Genomic DNA, 7,571 nt, shown 5'->3' on the forward strand with positions numbered 1-7,571 from the left:
ATATTAAAGCATAAAATTGAATATTATGTATCAATAAATAAGCAACCTAATTATTGACTTGTATTGGTCTGTATGATACCTCCAATCTAGGAGTGAGTGGAACCAGATTGTTTGTCCGGCCCAACAAATATTGTGATTTTATCTGAGAAGCTAAGTCAGAGAAAGATAGTGTTTTTGATCAGCAATTTAACATTAAAAATATGCAGTGTGAACATTTCTCTGTTCTGTCAGATACCTAATTCCTGTGTGCGGATACTTCGGTTTTTTGTTCTCTCAAAATGTACTGTGGAGATATCCTTAGCACGGTTGCGTGTTTGCTTTTGGTTTATAAGAGAAGTGGGACATTTAAAGACGCATAGTATCCGTATCTGATACGTTGGCGTATCTGAATGTACATATGGGTTATTGTTAACATTGATTATTAACGTGTTTATATATTATATGTTTATGTGTTTTTAGACATAGAATATTCAATTGCTTTTCTATTATGTGTTAGCGTTTATTGTTTACAAAAAGTCCTAATCAACCCTTATATTACCAAAAAAACTCATGGTGTTTGATTTGGTCCATATTTATATTTGTTTTAACCAATAACAAAATTTTTATAACCTTGTTTTATAGAGAGCAATGCTATCACTGCATCCAATAATACTATATCAGGCATTGACAAATATGAGAGTAAACGGGAAAAGGCTGTAGATTTCTATAAAATTTCAATATTTTTTTGCATTGAATCCACACAAGGGTACACAATCCTAATGTGTATGATATCTTCTGTAGCCATGTGAATTTTCAAATTTTCAAACTGCAATAGTTTCAAAACAGCAAAGATAATGATTAATAGAGATGGACCATTTTTTACATATAACAAGTGGGAACTTCGTGCATAAGATATTATTTTGTTTCTTTAAATTTAGAAAAAGGGATTTTTTTGGCAAATGAAACATTTTTTAGAAAATCCATAGTCTTTATTACAGAGAATTTTCAGATGATAAAATATAAACATAGATTACAAACTTGTTTCTATTATGTGTTAGTGTTTATTGTTTACAAAAAGTCCTACACAACATTTAAATTAAAAAAAATACGTGCTGAGTCATTAAGTCGAGCGCACTCTAAAACGTATACTTGAATTGGTCCATATGTATGTTTGATTTAACCAATATCTTAATTTAAAAAAACTTGTTTTAAGGAAACCATTGCTAGCTAAATATAGCACTGCATGCAAACATCCTCTATATATTCAACTTCACGCCTGAGTAGTTCTCATGATTAAAATATCGAATGTTAAAACATATACAATAATAAAGATTGACACGAAAAACACGTGATTGTTAAATGTGTGTAAATATAAGTTTCTGTTGTCGTCCATGTTTTCATAGTTGTATTATAGGTACGGTGAATATATATTGTAGTAATATCACTTCCTAGGCAATGAATATAACAAAAGATAAAAAAAAATCAGGATTTTGACATACAAGAAGCAAGAATGTAATCACTGTCTGATATAAAACATAATTATTCAAAAACAATTCAGGTATTCAAAATGAAAGAGACAAACAATTGTCATCGCTCTTTCACTTTTTTTCAACTCTTTTTTCCTATTCTCGATTGCTACATGTATTTTAAAAATAACCAACAGCTATGTTCAGGTACGTCAACGTATCAGATACAGATACGATACGTCTTTAAATGTCCCACTTCTATTAGAGCATTTGCATTATTCACGTATCAGGATACGTGCACGGATCGAAGTATACGTATCGAACAGATTTGTTTACAATAATGACTTAACCCAAATCTCAATTAAAATTAAATGCAATATAAAATATTTTCATCGGGACCAACTTGACTTTTCTCATAAACGTGTTATACGATACGCCGATACGGATACGCCAACAAATACTTGATTAATGCAAATGCTCTACTAGTAGAGAATTTGCATTAATCAAGTATTTGCAGGCGTATCCGAATCGACGTATCGTATAACACGTATATGAGAGAAGGATAAATTAAGTCAAGTTGGTCCCGATGAAAATATTATATAATGCATTTAATTTTAATTGAGATCAGGGTAAAATCATTATTGTAAACAAATCTGTTCTATCCGTATACGTCGATCCGTGCACGTATTATGATACGTGAATAATGCAAATGGTAATCGGTGAACATTTGAAATCTTTCATATGTAACCACGAAACCTACGACAATTCGTATCCAAAGACTAATTATAAATTCACAGTAGTTTACTTTTTTATATGTTATCGGACCTTTATTCATTTGTATTATTATTTAAAAAAACTGGCTTGTTGTCAAGTCAAGTTAGATTAGAATTTTATTTAAGATTGTACAAGTTGCACTCTTATCTATTGTCATAAATTCCTTATCAAATATTTCGTTCGGATAAATGTTTCTCGTCATTTACGCTATTCGTAAGTACCTGTATGCTATCATAATATATTTATATTTATACTGCACTCGTTCTTTCTCAGCAGTCAAAATGCGTTGACCGTATATTTCTATGTCATATACAGTCACTGACCCGATATCACTTTTCCTCATGAATATTTAAATAGGAGTTGCCAGAAATATGTTATTATGCATACGACCTCTTCAACCTGTTCTGCTTTCTAATGTATACAGCCACTCAAGCTTTTGTGTTTTACAATTTTTGGAAAAAAACATATTTCACTTGGCAATATTTTTTGTTTGAAACCTATAAATCATTTTGTGTTTTGCATATGCATATTGTTGATATTTTAGTCCATACTCAAAACGAATTCGTAAACCATCGATTGCGGACTTTAGGTAATGTACATTTCATTGTGTAGTATATTTCTCCGCCTGATATGAGGCCTTTTTAAAGGGGAATTTTCCCCAATATCTAAATCAAATAAATAATATTAACACATAAAACAACAATTGAAAATGATTTTTTCTAGATTGCAGTTTAAAGACAATAAGAGTACATTGACTTGACATATCAACGATACAAGGATCCGGCCCGAACGCCTCATCCTTGATATCGTTGATATGTCAAGTCAATGCACTATTATGTTGTATATAACTAGTTCTTATCAGTTATATAAGATTAGACGATTCATTAGTTATAAGTGTGTATTTGACTATATTGTTCTAAATCTAGAAGAAAACATCATGATAAAAAGTAGCTTTATGTTAATAGCACTTCATTGTCATGACTAGTTTGTTAGATTTAATAATCCCGTGAATATTCAATCATAGTAATAGAACGAAATCTGATACATATACATCATGGAAGCATGTTTTTTTTTATATTTCAGACCTTTTCATACTGGTCTTACATCATGGTTGCCTTTCAGAAGGTCTGTAAAACATATTGATGAGAACAAAGATTCAAATTAGTTTTTAGTCTGTAGAAATCTTTTTAAGCATAAACTTTGTTCAAATTTAAATAACCAAGAATTTAAAACTGATGCTATAAGTTGGAATAGAATGACTTGAAAAACAATATAAGCTATAACATTGATAGGTTAAGGAGCTTCTCCTTGAGATATTTGAGTTTTAAAAATAGTGGGAAATGACTGACTTGGACTTTACCTTATATTTGGGTTGGTACTATTTGGGTCTCAAATCGAAAGAAAAGAAATATAGAATCTGCTTAATTGTGCTAAATGACTTTAAATGACATTGTGAAGTTTATTTGAGAAAAGAAACTTGGATGTCATGAAACAAAATAGTTTTACCTGTATCGTAGGAAAAATAATAAGTACGAACATCTGACACAATTTTAAAGCATCACCGAAGTACCTCTGCAAAATGTCATATTTGAATAATGTTCGACAATATTTGACACCATTGTTCCGACATCGCTTATATAAATAATACTTTTGGTGTTCTGGTTCATATAAATGAACTATATATGTACATGATATATACCATAATTTAGAGGGCATATCCAATAGTTCGTGAATGTTAGTTTTGTTTGTAAATTAGTAGTAGAATGAAATGAAGTCTGTCTATTTGTTATTTTAAACCTTCCTTTGTTGTTGTACCACCATATAATCATAATTTATTAGTCAATATAATGGTTATAGTGTAACTGCATTTTCGAATATTCAAGCCTTTGTTAACCAGGCTTTGCATAATTAGAATAATACAGAAGATATTCTAACTTAAATTACTTATATATACCGTAGTATTAATAAACAACAAAACAATACCAACACACAAATTCTCAGAAAAAAATAGATTTAAAAAATAGACAAACATCAACGAACAACACCAAATGAATACATTACTACATATACAAAATTAGATGGTATTCAAACAAGTTAGAAAAGATGCTTTGCTTGAAACGAATAGTATATTACGTATTGTGTGTAAAACTTGAATACAGAAAATATCGAAATCTTGATTAAAAATTAGATCTATTAACAATGCCTCAAGTTTAAAATCAATTGTAGATTAACAATCAGCATAATATTTGCGATGTCTTTCTCATATAAAAAAATAACAATATATTTTCGCTAAAGGACTATCATGTTTTCAATGCGATCATGTAGCCAAGCCTTCGGACTGTACAACTGCTAATCGATGTAGCGACCAAGAGGTAAATAAACATCTTAATCATCAAGCAATGCCATTTTTAAAAAAATACATTCTCGTTTCCTATGGTTGTATAATGAGCTTATGATTAAGCAGTTTCATACATTAAAGACTTCTAAGAAAAAGAGATACTAGTAAAAATGTATTTAAAGCTTTATTTAAGAATAATATTTGCTCATTACGAAAATGAATTTCGCTTTTAAAACATTGTTATCATTGATATTTATAACATACGTACAACCCTATTGTTTCTCTAACTTTTACGTTTCATGAAGTTATGCAGTATTCGGAAATATGTTTCTAATACCGGCCATGAATGGTTTGACTTGGGTTGCAGTAGTCAAAAGGTAGAGTATAATATTGTTAATGATATTTTTTGTCATATTACGTGGGGTGAGAAGCATATTATGAAGATGGACAGTGGGTCTTTATTCGAATTCTATTGTTGATATATTCCGTTAGAATTTAAACGACTACCCAGCGATACAATAACATGTGCATTTATAGTGTAAAATTCTGTACCGAGTTTAACATATGGAAAAGTGTTATAAAATGTCCAATCTCTAAATCGAGTTAGATAACACAAAGTTGAAAACATCACATGAATACTTTTATAAAACTATCATCAACATTCACTGACGAGGTACAAAATTTAAAAAAAAGCGGATTAAACTTTTCTTCTCGATCTTCGCATTTATTTTGCTTTTAAGGAATTCTTGAAAACGTATCCATAGAATCAACATGCCAACGATTGTGAACGAGACTTTTAAAATACAGAGGTCTTCAGGATTCTGACAGTAAATTGCTATAAATACTAGATATGACTTTGTAATGTTATATCCTCAGCTATAACTCAAAATAATGCCCATATAAAGGGATCAACACACAGTCTTAACAATAGATTAATGTTTTGTTTTTCAAAATTGATAATGTTGAGTCGCACTTCATGGTACCGCGGAAACGCTCCGACCAAATCGTACCGTTCTTTTTTTTGTTTTTTTTTTTTTTGGGGGGGGGGGTGTAAAGTAAAGTCATCTGCATTTAAAGTAAGGTTGCATATACACATAATAACAAGGATCATGAGAGCTCTACAACAGACTGAAATTTTGTTGAAATGTGACATTTTATTTTATGTTCTTTTTACTATATTTGAAGCGATGCATTCCAATTATCAGTATACCAGTCGTTGGGAAAAGACATGTTTCAACAAAAACATCTTCCAAGTTTAAGAAAGAAGCAAAGTCAGAAAAACCTTCGCAAACTTTTCGCTCAACAACAGAAACAGTTGTATGTGAAAAGTGCTGCACTACTGATCAATGTAATGCCAGATTACTGTGTGACAGCTTGGGTATGTTGCATTACTCATATAAAGAAATGTTAAGATTAATTATTTGATGTTTTATTAAGTTACCAATATGAGCGTTTCGCAAAGGTTTCAAGCTATTCCTTTACCAACTGAATACATTAAATGTGTCTATAATTTACTGTGAACGAATTCTAGATATGTCAATTTTACGAATCTATTCTTTATTTTTTCTGGTCGATTTTTAAATGAAGGGAAATACAAAGGTTTGCGTTATTGGCAAAACCTTTTATAACCATTTTTAAACTTTTTACTCAAATTGGCCTTTTACTTTTTGTCTTGAACGTAGAAAAATTCTATAGAGAATCATTCCCGCCAATATTGCTATGGCTAATATTTTGAAAGCAAAAAACATTCCATTCATTATTTTTGCACTTTAAAAGATGAAAATTTGTATATATTTGGCTTTTACATGTTTTAGTCATACCAATGTTGAAGGTCAAATAACTTTGTGGAGGGAAAAGTCAATTTCATAATGACGTACTTTTACCGCCATATAACTTCCATTATATGCATCTGAGTTCAAGCTCAGAATAACCGAATTTTGGTATTTGACAAATTCCCATCTTATGATTTCTTCACATACGACGTTTTATCAATTAAAGTCACATGGTACAAAAAAAGACACATTGTACATAAATCAATTCGATATAATATTCGGATTAAAATATTGTAAAAAGAAGTACCGACATAACGGATTATCAACCGAATTATTTATAAGACATCACTGATTCATTCTGTTTAATGTGTCTCTTTATCAACCAAGCAACCGATTTTTGCGTTTTTTCATTCTAATAATTGACAATGGCATTTTAAAAGAGAAATCATCTTCGTTAAAAGCTATCTTTTTGAACGCATTTGTACGACATTCTGAGTATTCTATTGTAGACGAAATGTGCATAAGGCGTAATTAATTATGAGGAAATGTTGTTTTTTTTAATTTGTCTTTCTTATTTGACAGGTAATTTCCATTTCATTTTGACATATTCGAAAATGAGATTTTTAATTACTGCAGACTGTGAACTGAATCCTTGCACACATGGTTATGTAAGAGCAGTATTCCGGGTTACAGTTGCACATCTTTTTGAATTCATTTGTTCGGCTGGCTGAAGATTCTGTTGTTGAGGAAACGCACATAAGGCGTAATTTATTATGAGGAAATGTTTTTTTTCAATTTGCCTTTCTTATTTGATAGGTAATTTCCATTTCATTTTGACATATATGAAAATTATATTCTAACTAACTACAGACTGCGACCCGAATCCGTGCACACATGGTGTTTGTAAGAGCAGTCTTCGGGGTTACAGCTGTGCATGTCATCAAGGATATTATGGATCTATTTGTGATAAAAGTAAGTTTTAAATGTAATTTATTAATATAAAAGTTGTTCCTTTTGCCAATCAGGTACTAGCACATGATTATATTTAAATATAAGAAAGTGTGTTATGAGTGCCAATGAGACAACCCTAAGAGAAAATGTGAAAAAAAGTAAACCATCAAAGGTCATAGTACGGTCATCAGCACGGAGTCCGGGCTTACAACGAACAGCAAGCTATGAAGTGCCCCAAACAAATGACTTTTGTAAAACCTTTCAAACGGGAAAACCAACGGTCTAACAAAC

General features: G+C 30.6%; 1 long non-coding RNA gene across 1 annotated transcript; it reads left to right on the forward strand.

The window, feature by feature from the left end:
• Positions 1-2,353: 2,353 nt before the first annotated feature.
• LOC143049126 (uncharacterized) lies at positions 2,354-7,301 on the forward strand. The gene is made up of 6 exons (XR_012970076.1): positions 2,354-2,432; positions 3,303-3,344; positions 4,515-4,591; positions 4,863-4,934; positions 5,743-5,935; positions 7,200-7,301. It is a non-coding gene; the product is annotated as an uncharacterized LOC143049126 (long non-coding RNA).
• The last annotated feature ends 270 nt before the right edge of the window (positions 7,302-7,571 follow it).

Source organism: Mytilus galloprovincialis, chromosome 10 (genome assembly GCF_965363235.1).
Source record: "Mytilus galloprovincialis chromosome 10, xbMytGall1.hap1.1, whole genome shotgun sequence".
Classification (NCBI taxonomy): Eukaryota; Metazoa; Mollusca; class Bivalvia; order Mytilida; family Mytilidae; genus Mytilus; species Mytilus galloprovincialis.